Source organism: Sinohyriopsis cumingii, chromosome 6 (genome assembly GCF_028554795.1).
Source record: "Sinohyriopsis cumingii isolate HCF-2022 chromosome 6, ASM2855479v2, whole genome shotgun sequence".
Classification (NCBI taxonomy): Eukaryota; Metazoa; Mollusca; class Bivalvia; order Unionida; family Unionidae; genus Sinohyriopsis; species Sinohyriopsis cumingii.
The window spans coordinates 142,233,244-142,246,460 of NC_142966.1; the positions used below are offsets into that span (position 1 = coordinate 142,233,244).

At 36.7% G+C, this 13,217-nt stretch overlaps 1 protein-coding gene across 1 annotated transcript in view; it reads left to right on the plus strand.

The window, feature by feature from the left end:
* The first annotated feature begins 10,486 nt into the window (after window positions 1-10,486).
* The window catches only part of LOC149798158 (protein NSUN7-like), a 128,605-nt gene continuing 125,874 nt past the window's right edge, over window positions 10,487-13,217 (plus strand). The window contains exon 1 of the mRNA XM_089963261.1: window positions 10,487-10,562. The gene's annotated coding sequence lies outside the window, so the exon portion shown is untranslated. The remainder of the gene's footprint in view (window positions 10,563-13,217) is intronic.

The following is a 13,217-nucleotide window of genomic DNA, read 5'->3' on the forward strand; positions in this document are numbered from 1 at the left end:
CACTGAAGACCTGATAGAAGAGCTCTTCAGAGAAGAAATGAACAGGGAAAAAGAAGAATGGACAGAGAAGTACAGACTTCAGAGACAGCAGCAACAGCAGCAGCAACAGCAGCAGCAGCAGCAAACTGAAGCTGACAGAGGCTTTGTCGATTGTCGTATCGACACTAAAGAGTTCTTCTTCTCTTTCCGAAGAAGCAGACCTATCGCCAGAAAGTCTATCCTCAGAGGACATCGCATTCTTAGAAACTAAAAAGAGTGCCATAGCAAACAAAAAAACAGCCTTTTTCAGGGCTACCCAATACTCTAGAAAAGAAATAACCATCAATTTGCCAATGTGTGTAGGTAGAGTAGTGTGAAAATAAACACTAACTCTTTTTCAAAAAAAAGGTGAGGGTATGTGTTTGTGTATAGGATTGTGTGTTTGTGTGTTTGTAAGTGATCAAGTAGGTTGGTGTGGATAGTAGATTAAAATGATGTTTGTTTTTTTGGCTGTTAGAGGTGTATATTTGGAGTTATATTGGATTGCTTTGCGTATGTGGATAGTCTATTGGAGTGATTTATAAAAAATTTTAAAATAGTGATGGGTAGCATAAAAAGTGAGTGAGTGTTTCTTTTAGGTCCGCGCGTTGCTGTTTTTTTTTGGGTCACGATCTAGGTAAGATCAATTTTATGTTATTAGGGGATGTTTTCCATCACGTCCGCGCTTTCACTATAAATTGAAACTCGCTGGGCAGTCTAGCTACCCTTGTTGATTGATCAACACAGCCAGAAGAATGACTAGCAGAATAGTGAAACTGTTAGAACTCCAGATGCACCTGGAATATGCCAGGCGCATAGTAAACGAACTATCAGCGGAGGCTATAGTAGAAGAAGCAAGAGTAAAGAAGGAAGAGGAGGAGAGAAGAGAAAGGGAAGAAGAGGAAAAGAAAAGAGAAGAGAGGTTGTCGTTCAATATTCCCGAGACAGAGGATTGGGGTGTTGAAGCGAATCATCCTCCCTCTGCGCTCCCCAGAAGAAAGGTGAAAGAAGACTGGGGAAGAAGATGCGTGTGTGGCGCCAGGCCAGGACGGTGCAACCATTAGATAGGTGCATCAGGAGTTCAAAAAACAGCCCTTTTCAGGGCTACCCAATACTCTAGAAAAGAAATAACGATCAATTTGCCAATGTGTGTAGGTAGAGTAGTGTGTATATAAACACTAACTCTTTTTTAAGATAGTGTGAGGGTATGCGTTTGTGTGTTTGTGTTTGTAAGAGCTCAGGTATGTTTGTGTGAATAGTAGATTATGGGTTTCTTAGCGTATCTGAAGAGCATAGTTAGTTAGTTAGTTAGTTGGATTATAGTGGTTTTCGTTCTTTTGAACATGTACCACTTTTTTATTCACGCACTGCGTGATTTTTAATTACTCCTGGGGGAAGGAAAAGGAGCCTCATCCCCCAGGCTTTTATGTACTCAAAGAGTACTTTTTAATTTAGCCACTCAGGTGTAGGACTAACTAGTCCTTAACAACCTGACTGAAAGGCTAATAGACATGAGTGGGAATAGTCACACCACACACTCGTGTTTCTTAGTTGGATTGAAATGCCCCAGGTGTCAAACCAAGCAGTATGTGACTCCCGCCACGATTGGTCGGCAGCGATGAGGTCACATTAGGACACCCGGTCTTGTGGCATTGACGAAGTGGCCCGCTTTTTTGATATCATCAATTGCCTTTCCCAGTGCGATATTCCGGTAGACAGAGCCTTCCTTTTTTCCACTCTGTTTAGGTGGTGCAGGTTCATCAGCTTCATCGCCGCTGGATGATGATACTTCCAGGGCCGCTGCCAGCGTGGAAGTTTCAAATTCTTCAGTGTCGTCTGCCAACATTGCCTAGATTTGGCTGAGTATGTTAGTAGAAATAGCTGTGGAAGCTTGATTTAAAAGTTCAGCCAGATGTTGTTTAAGAGACAAGGAGACGGTTAGGAGTATTTTTTTTTTTTTTTTTTTTTTTTTTGTTTTCTTTTTTTTTTTTTATTCATCAATTCCTTATTTATTTTGATTCCCTATCTTATTGGTTTGGAATGAAAACTTGTTTTTATGGTTGTTTGTATGTTATTATGGAGTCCTGTTTTAATTAATTCCTATTTTCCTATTTTAATTTTTTGTGGCTTTAATTGGTTTTTATTATTCGGAGTTGTTGTTGTTGTGGGGTTTAACGCCATTTTTCAGCACGATAGGCTATACATGGCGGCCAGTATTAATGGTGGAGGAAGAACCCGGAAAACCCCGGAAAGAACCACCGACCCACGAGAAGCTACTGGCAGGCTTTCTAACATGCCCACATTGGCTGAATCTTAGACTCGAACCGCCGCAGACAGAGGTGAGATGGCAGTGATCCGTAACGAAGAGCGCTTTAGACCACTCGGCCACTCGGGGCCCCATTATTTGGGGTATGAACGGCTGTGTCAGTTTGTGAACCTACGAGACCTAGCAGGCCGTCATAATTCCCAAACAGTGATTTTGTAATATTCGTCCTTAACTGGTTTTTATTATTCGGGCTATGAACGGCTGTGTCAGTCTGTGAACCCACGAGACCGAGCCGGCCGTCATAATTCCCAAACAGTGATTTGTTATATTTTTAACTGGTCTTTGATTTACTTTCTTAGATTTTTTTGAGTAGATTGGATTCGTGTATAAAACTTATGATATTTTTGAATGTTAGATTAATATTGGGGTTTGTGTTCATCAAGAATTCTGGGTATGTTGTAGGGGATCCAATTTTATGCTGTTTAACTTTAAACTTAGCCCTTTCTTTTTCAAGTGTATGGCAGTTGTTAAAAATATGCTCTATGTCTTCTGGGACCCTGCAGTGGTAGCAGTTATGGTTATGTGGTTGTGGTCCTATGTACTGTCCGAAGCTGTTAGCCAGCTTGGTTTTGCCCGTGAGTATTCTATTTATGAATTTTTGTTCACTGCCTTTTGTTTTGGGTGGTTTCCTATTTCTACATACTTCTTTAATGATGGTTTTTAGTTTCCTGCCTTGCGTGCTTGTGTTCCATAATTCCTGCCATTTATTATCAATGAGGGTTTTAGATATGCTATTGAGTTCGCATATGCTATAATCTAGGTTGATGTGAGTGGTTTCGTTTAGTTTTTGTTTAGCTGTTATATCTGCCATATCGTTACCTGGTATGTTAATATGGGATGGTATCCACATAAATTCTACTTGTAAGTTATTATTGTTCAGTATTTTTAACAATAAATTGGTTTGCCTAAGATAGTTTTCTCTTGATTTGGTGTTGTTATTAAGTATTGAGTTTATGACGCTTAGCGAGTCACTTATTATTACCGCTTGGGGTATTTTGTTCTCTTTGATCCATTTGAGTGCTTCAAGTATGGCCCAGAATTCAGCTGTGTATATAGAGCAGAGGTTAGGTAGTCTTCTTCCTACTTTAATGTTAAGTTCGGGGATTACGTAAGCTGCTGCTGTTCTGGGTGGTTCTGTAATTTTGGATCCATCAGTGTAAATCTTAATGTAGTTGCAATATTTTGAGTTGATTTCTTCTGTACAGATTGTGTTTAGTTTGAGTTCCTGTTCGTTTTTATTGCCATATTTCGTAATGAGGGTGTTAACTGTGGGGTTGATATTTATCCATGGTTCTTTGTCATAGTGATTTGCAATTTCTGCTTGGAGTTTGTCTATAGGAAGTTGTTCAACTAATTGATGGACTAATTTCCCTGCTGGTATGTTTTGTGATAATTTAGTTCTAAAAGGTATGTTGCATTTATTTATAGCTAGACGGGTGGGGTGTGTGTCGGGGTGTGTTGTTAGCCTGGCTGCATATCTGAGGGTGAGTTCTTGTCTTCTAAGGTGGAGCGGCAGTTCTCCAGTTAAGATTTGAAGTTCCACTAGTGATGTGGATGGTAGTGCACCAGTGCAAATAATTAGGGCCTTTCTTTGTATGCTATCTAGTTTTTTGAGGTTATTTTGCGGTGCCGAGTTGTAAATTTGGCATCCGTAATCTAGTTTAGATCTAATTAACGATTTATATAAAGCTAGTAAGGTTTCTTGATTGGATCCCCAGGTGGTTCCTTTAAGGGTTGTAAGGAGGTTAAGGTCTTTATTACACCTTTTGATTATATGAAACGAGAAAAGTAGGGGATGTTTTCCTTCACGTCCGCGCGTTGCTTGGTCATGATCGAGGTAAGATCAATTTTATGTTTTCAGGGATGTTTTCCTTCACGTACGCGCTTTCACTATAAAACTAACAGTGTTGGTCATTGGAGCCCATTCTACGGAATAAGCGAACAAGAAGATGCCAGCAGCTTCAGCTTTATACAACGATCTTATGGGAAGTTGGTATTGGATGGTGGATGGATTGAGTGTAGTAGAAAGGGTTGAACAGGAATGGAGGTATGCAGTGACAAAAGACTTCGTCTCAAGACAAGTAACCAGCCTCCACTTATCCGTAAATATTGTAAAAGAAATGATAGAGGATGAGGAGAAGAGAATCAGAGGTTAATTAACCCACCGTATGTCACAGTGGGTAAGTTAAAAGAAGCGATAGATCATGTGACGAGTGCAAGGTGCTTTCTAGAAGACATTGTAGAATGGACAGATTGGTGTTTCGCGAAGTGGGGGTTAGAAAAACTTAAGAAAGCTGAAGAACTAATGAGGAATGTGCTGACCGAAGAGGTCAAGAAGATCAAAGAAAAGTGGTCCAAGGAAAGAAAAGAAGAAGAAAATAGAAAAAAAAGGGATGAATTCGAAAAACTGAACACAAACTGGATGAAAATCCAAGAGAAGTTCCGGGCCATGGGCCACCCGGACTGGTTGCCGGAAACAGAAAAGAAAAAGAAGAAAGGAATGATGGACAAAATAAGAGGATGGTGGAAGAAGTTAAGAAGTTAAAAGAAGAAGAAGAAGAAAAAACCCAAAGGCCCTTTTCAGGGCCAGCCATATTTCTCGAAAAGAGATAGCCTTTCCATTGCCTACCCCTTTTTAAAAAAAATTTAAAAAAAAAAAATCCCATGTTCCATTTCCCTTGACGCTATACAGTCCCACCCTGTTTAAATTCCCCTTGACGCTCAACAGTCCCACGATTTTTCTCCATGTTAATTTCCCTTGACGCTATATGTTCCCACGATTTTTCTCCATGTTAAATTTCCCTTGACGCTATATGTTCCCAAGGGTGTTTTTAATGATAAGTCCCATTGACGCTATACTATCCCTATTCACTACTAGTAATAGTAAGAAGCATGGAAGCTTTTAGTTACAGTGCATAGCTAGAAGTAATATGAAGGATGGAAACTTTCAATTACAATACATAGCTAGCAGTCAGTAGCAAGGAGTCTGAAAACGTTTTTTTTTTTAATATAACAATTTTCGAAAATGTAAATGATGTGGAAAACGGAAAGACAGCGCATTAGAAAATGAAGTGGGCTAATAGGTCCATGCCATGCAAAATGAAGAAAAATAAAACAAAACGAAAGAGCAGCCAAAAACATATCAATTGAAGAAACAAATGGGTAAACACGAAAAACGTGGCATGGCGACAACATGTTGGCAATAACGTGTCTGATATGAAATAAGAAATTAAAGGAGATAACATTGAAAAACATGTATCAAATCTCTAGAACCTTCAATCGCAAAGAAATACTACAAAGTTAACTAAAATCAGTTCATATATATATATATATATATATATATATATATATATATATATATATATATACAATTGGATTATTTAATTTTTACGGACTTTCATTTGATAGATATTAAAATTAACCTACCTAAATGAATAGTACAGTCATCTTTTGAACAAAGATTTCATAAAGAAACAAGAAAGTTGCAACATGTTAAACTGTAACAGAGAATAATGATAATAATGGAGAAGCGAAATACGCAGTACATTAGACGTAAAGACTAAGTGAAGATAACGAGATTATTCTGGTATATAAAAATGAACAATGGGGAAATGTACAAATTAGAGAGTAAAATCAACAGAGAACTAAGCAAAAAGTGGAAAAGGAGTACAACTAGGATCAGTGCTCAATACTATTTGTTTCAGTTACTAAAGCTAAAGCTTTATGCTAGATAAATGGAGACAAGATTGAAAATAATGTCTGTGGTCATTATTTCATTGTTGTGTCTTGTAAAATTGTGTGCATGCTATCGGCCTTGCGATATAAATGCTTACATGAATAGTCGATTATATTTTAGATATAAAATGTATGTTTCCAATTATGTTGTGGTATATAGTAATTAAAAAGCACATGTTTGAATGTAAAATATATGCATTTTTTTCTTTCTTTTAGTTTGCATAACTTTGGAACACAGACAAACTTGTTTAATATTTATTTTTCTGTTCGGTGGTATGGTTTAGTCTCTGAGTTGACAGACTCGCTTAAATTTGTTGCTTTTAAGTTTGCACAATCAATAAAAACGTAGTCTAGAAGTGTATTTTGAATATTTTTGAAAAAATGATACAGAAATCGATGTTGTTATTATTAGTTAGGAGAGTGAGCTTGAGGTAATTTTAAGTTCTGCTCATTTCTCAATGCAGAAAGCGCACGCCAAAAACATCGCCGATTTTAAATTTTGTTATGATATCTAAGCCCCTTAATTACTATTAATATTTTTGTACAAAAGGATTTCTTCTGAAATAATTGCACAATTGAATGAAATTATTATTCTTATCCCCTGAAGTTTACTAATATAGATAATATGTTAATTTTGTCACCATGGGTACTTTTTCTCACGCTAAGTTTCTTTCTTTCCTGGATATATGACAACGCATACTAATCCTTCAAAAACTGATCTGAAACTATCTCAGATTTAAATTAAACATTTAATTACATCCATCACAGTGCCAGTGAATTGGACCACAAGTTCTCCGACCGTATCTCCTCTCACATCGTACAAACACAAATGCTTACAAATAAATCCAAGGTTCTATATACAATCAAAGTCGATAAATATATTTTCAAAAGTCAATGTAACATCAGTGAACAGAAAAAGCTCCTTCATAGTTACACCTACTTTAAGAATAGTCATAAGAACTACGGAAGTAAAGGACAAATTTGCAATAAGACTGACAATTTACTAAGTACCGTAACTGACGTAATAGCCTCACTTAAAGTTGTTGCTTTGAAGCTTGTCGTGAAAACGATATCGTAAAGCATATTTGTATGAGTTAAGTTATCTCTATGTTGGGAGCTCCGTACTTTGGATGTGCATTTTCTATTACAATATGGTCCATTCGGACCGCCTCTACTATTTTTGCAATACAAAAATATGCTTCAACTGTATTTCGGTGTAATAATTTACGAAAAAAATCATACATTTTGATAGCCAGATGTGTCTCCGCAAAATGAAACCTCAATCTAATCGGACTAGCCTGCTATTTCTGCGATTGTACTGACCTTATTATTGACCGATAAGTTGTGAGTAAAATAAATACTTCGATGCATTTGCAACTTCTTGCAGTCCTTCTCTCGTAAATAGCCGAGGTGGTCCCAATGGTAGCTAGCGCATCAGTCAGAACATTCTTGACTTTTTCCATCGCAAGCTATAAGTTTATACCGCTGTGATATGGTATCGTTGGTCTTAAAGTTTCCGAACGGTGAATAAATAAATAAAAACACTTCTCTTCAAGATATTATGTACGTCCATTTGTTGTTCTTTGCACTGTATTAAAATGCATTTAGTTTCAAATTTAAATCAGAAGACTGGTGGAAACAATCGATAAGCATACTCTATTTAGATTCAAATCCATGCAGTGAGAGTTAATCTGATATCGTGGTAATATCGAAACAATATTTTACGATGGCATATACTTATCGTAACGTTGGGAACTTGAGAGGTATATGTTGCAGAAAGTGTAAATCAACTTGAAAAAAGGACGCTACTTCCATTGAATTTATTCTAGCACCTGTGCCGTCCAACAGAAACTTGTCAGAGAAATTCATCCGTAACTCACCTGTGTCTGGGAGAGCAGCGCCGGGATTATCGCTGAGAACGGACCACCAAAATGTACGTGAAACTACATGTCGACCTCAGACTCTTTAAACAAATCCAGAATTTACAGTGAAAAGTAATAAATCGTGTCCAACAAAGTTTTAGTCAACATGTGTCAATTTGCAAAAGCCACCAGAAAACAACCGTCCATACTCTGGAATTTGACTGCCATTTGCTACCGTAGGTTCGATCTCTTGGCGATGACAAATACGGCAATCGTATGATCTGGCTCGTGCATAACATCATTGGCCATCTTCAGACGACAAAACGGTTAACCGATTTATTACAGTGATAATGATTTTGAGAAGATATAGATTCTGTTTGAGAACATGGGGTACGGACATTACTTGGAAACAGTGATAGTCATGGGTGTATTTTTAAAATAATGTACTCATCAGCACTTCCGACATTTTCCCGAGATCAGTTGGTGATACAAAACAAGTAATTCATATTTCATGTAGAGTATACAAGATAAGTACAGGAAAGGTGGCGCTATGCAGAAAAAAAGAATGCCGAAAAATGCAAATACCACGATATCATAGAACCCACGATATCGTAGGAACCTACCATAAATATAAACATTGTTCATTCTTAACTGCCCTCAAGCCCGTGGTTATTATTATGTCATAATAACTTTCTTAACGTAACAATGATTAGATTACATGTCATTAGTAAAAGCAGCACAAGCAATAGTTTCATCCTTTTCTTCTTTTTTTATGTGAGGCGAATAACTGAAAGATACTCGGACATAATCGTAGTCATATCTCCCAAATTGGTAAGTTTTGGCAGAGGAACCGCTGTCAAAAGGTGAGAAGAAAAGATTCCTATAAAATTTTAGATATTGAAAAAAATAGACTCGACGAAATTTCAGTAGTTAATGAAATGCCTAAACATAATTTTTTATGTCACTCCTCCGACTTTAAAATGGAAATAAAAACAAAATTTGCAAGAAATCATTCGGTTTTAATAACCTGAAATTATTGTTTATGTTGCTGTTAGTGACGACACGTGATCTACGGTAAATGTTATACAGGTAACGTGCATGTTTATTACCGACTAAAAAATAAAATAAATAAATTTGCAAATATGCCGAGGAAATAGGAACGAATTGCTTCCCCCAATGAAAGCCGATCTGGACTGGCCTGGTATCGAACCCGCCACACTATGATTACAATTTATGCACTCTTCCATTTGAGCTGTATCGACCTAATAAGATGGTCTAAATATGTAATATCTTATCACAGTGAATCAAATAGAAAAAGCTTCACTGTTACTTTGCAATTAAAAATATTGTCGGAAAGCTGACTCAATAAAATAATTTCCATATCTCAAAATTGACGCGAATCTTTGATAAATCTTTGTACCTATTGGACGATCCTATAATTTTTCTCATCTATGGAAACAAAGATCGTGACCATAGCTGAATTCATCAGTATTGTGACCACTAATTAATATGTCAGTGGTGACTGAGATCTGTCTCACCACAATCTACTAAAGCTACTCATGGTACTTATATTAAAACTATTCGGAATCTATAAATTTGTAGATGTAGAAATAGAAGTCGCTTTTGTTCATTGAAGTTTAATAGGTTGTGTTGTCTAATGTGAAATCACAAATAGCCTTCGTCAATACGGTTTATCATTTCAATCTGTCTTAAGCAAAAACGCTTATTATTGCGCGTAGAAGACTATTTTCTATTACAGGTCTAAAAATGATTTAGCATAAAACAACGCTTATCAGGGGTTATATTCGTCAAAGAATCATTGTTATTCGTGTTTCGTAATGTGGATGGAAATTCATTCCATAGTTTAATGATGGATAAGAAAATAGAGTTGGGGTTAGTTTCCAGCCTGTGACCGTAGCCTATCAAAATGTAAGATCAGTTGCATTTATCGGTTTATATTGTATACTTTCACCACACAGGGCCGACAAGTGGAGGAGGGCAATCTGTGATACATCCCCTGGGCTTGGGTCCGTAAGGGGGCTCGAGCCGAACAATTTTTAATTTTATAGAAGAATTTTTTTGTTTGAACAAGAACTAGGAGAGGCCCGGGTGTTTCTTATCCCATGGCCCGTGATCGATCTCTACGGCCCTGTCACCACAATATTGTGGATTTTGGTAAAAAAGAAAAGTATGGGGCATATTATTTATTGCTGGATAACAGATTTCTTTTGGTTTAAATGTTTATAGCATTTCGCAAAACAAAATCTGGCACTGAGCCAACGCGGTGTATGCATAAAAGTCAAGTTTTGCAACGCCTCTGGAGGTCGCCATTCAATCTGACCGATATCTCTCAGACCTGTCAGACCTTTGTGGGATAATTACACGTTTCCAGAAGTCGAACTGCGCAATCAAGTCTATTATGGTCGGATGATGATGTTGCTGCTGTTGGTTAAATTGTTATTTGAAGACTTATACATATTTGGATTTTAACGCCACAGACACTTTCGCTTACGTCATCAAATACTGTGGTGACGTGCACAGTACACCAAACTGTCGAGAAGATGGCTGACGGGCAGGAGTCGAAATATCCATCAAGGAGTGGCTGAAATTCAGAAATACGAGTAGATTTGCTTTATTTGAATGCAGATTAATGCTACTTAACTTGTTTAATCAATTTAAATTAGGTCTAATGTCGGAAAGATACACTGTCCATTCTTGTTAACAACCTGAACTTTCGGACCAACGCCAACAGTACCGTACAGTACTGTATACACACAGTAGACGTTGAAACTCTAAGATAGATCAGCAGTACCGTTATAAAAGATCAATATTTTCGTTCTGAAGTATTTTACATGAACATATTTGGGATAAATATTGGCATCAGGTAAAGTTGGTTCGCGACAGTGTATTTGTCAAGATTGCACTGCGAATGGTATCTAGTGCAGGTTTGTACACAAGTCGAGCGGTTGGCTTGATGCTGTGTGTGTGTGCGTAGTAGTAGTAGTAGTAAGTTTAAGGTGGTGTATACATCTGAGGCTTATGTTTCAAAATTAGATTTTAAGAAATAAAAATCAGCTTGATTATATATAATAAAATTGATAAATATGTAAAGATAGCTAGATATAACTGTTTTGTGTAACAAAGGTAAACCAGGAGTTTGTTCAGAAATTGACATGCTCATTGCCTTGGGATGGGGGTTAAGTGTCACTAAAAATAAGAATTATTCTACAGTTGAAAATGTGACAGATAAAAATTAACCGCTATTCTATAAAAAGGACAACAAAAACTATAATAAAAATTGTAATAGTCATTATAAAACAGAAACAGTGCATATGTATAGCAATATAGGCTAGAGGTGAAAATAAAGATGCTGTTTGGCAGCCTCGAACTAGGTGACAGTTTTGCAAAGCAAGTAAAATATTTGTGGTTTGCCCAGATTCTCTGTAGAATAAGAAAGTGAAATATTGATTTGGCCGTGATTGTAAAACAATGGCAGGCTAGTAGAACACTTTGGATTTTCTAACCCAGGAGACAAATTTACATTATACAGCTGTACATAAGGCCTAATAATACATTTTATAATACAGTCCTACTTGCATAACTTCAAACGCTGCTTTTACGTGAACATTGGGTACAGTACTAGAAAATAAAGAAATAAATTGTTCATTGGAATAATGGGATCAGCAAAGATACCAGTGAACACAAGTCATTTTGCCAACATTGTTTGGGATGGACATATGGATTGGATATTTTTTATAGCCTTTATAGCCCACTTAAGACTTACCTTCTGGTACCTAGGGGGTTGGGTACCAGTGCTGTCTTCCAAAAGATAGAAATCTTAAAATCTTTTGTATCTCCATCATCATTTTTGGTGTCATCACTTATTGATGATTCAGACATTATTCCATGATTCATGTCAGTAACAATGCGACAAAGTATATGTTTGGGATGGGATGCTCCCAATATTTTACTTAAACTTTTATAGAAGTCCCACCCAGGCTCTATTTTGTTGGAAGTTAAATTTAGTGAAAGATATATGTAAAGCTCTGAGCTCCTAGTCAGGAATGCCGATGGTTAGATGGTTAAATATACAAAAAAAGGTTGAAATTCAATGAATCGCAATTTAATAGCAATTCAGTAGTCAAATTCACTAGTCAGATGGCTCAAATTTCCAATTTCATTCCATCTGCTTTACCCTTTAATAAGCCTATTGCATCCCTTGATTAGCAGTGTGAGATTGATTTCCACCTGTACATGTATTTCTACTCATCTGTTGTATCCTTTCTCTCCTATTTCTCACAATTCCTTCTCCTCCTCCCCAACCTTCCTCCAAATTCTTCTCATCCTGCTCGACTTTCTCTAGACTCCTTCTTCTCCTCCACTTTCTCTGTTGCGACTACACTTCTGTTGACTTCGACTGTTTACAGTCTCATTTCCATCTCCAACTCTTGAAGACTTAGGACCCAATAGAACTGAAGTTCTCTGTCCTCTAAAAAGCTTCCTGTGAAAACACAAGGACAGTCAGTCTTTTTCCTTAGCCTTCTCATCTCTCACTACACATCCTATCATCAGATGACAGCTATTAAATTTCTTCGTTCATGCATTCGTTCACATCAATATACCCATACGTTCTTATATGGTAAAATGTCATAATACAGCATGGTATCATTTACTTCTTATACATAGATTAGTAAATTCTGTCACATCAGGACATATTCCTAATCCTGTTTTACTTAACAATATCACAATAATCAGATGCATTTCTTTACCTTACAACTCAAAGTACGCAAATATTCAAACATCCGTGCTCTGATGTATGCATATGTCCATAGTAACTAATCTTACATACTTAACCATTTTTCCAAATTCACAATTAAAGCATGTGTAAATTCTAACATAACACATTAATAAATTCACTGGTTTACTACAAAGTAACCTAATAGCGAGTTACAAAATTAATTATGACCACAAACTAACAATCTACATAATTCCGCCTCGCATCTAATAGTTCTCTATGTAAGACTCAAGCCCATTTCTCAAATATGCATATAAATGAAACACTGCAAAGGTAATTTTGCATACTAAACGATCCTAGTAATTAAGTGTACCTAATGGCAAAAATTACAATCATGGTGCCATAATATTCGGCAGAAATAATGCAAATAACTTATTGACTTTTTTGAAGCTTTCTCTTTCCTCAGAATCTACGTTTAAGTTCTGTAGCCAGATTATGAGTGGCTTCTTTTCTTGGAGTAAACCCTATTGATCTGCAAAAT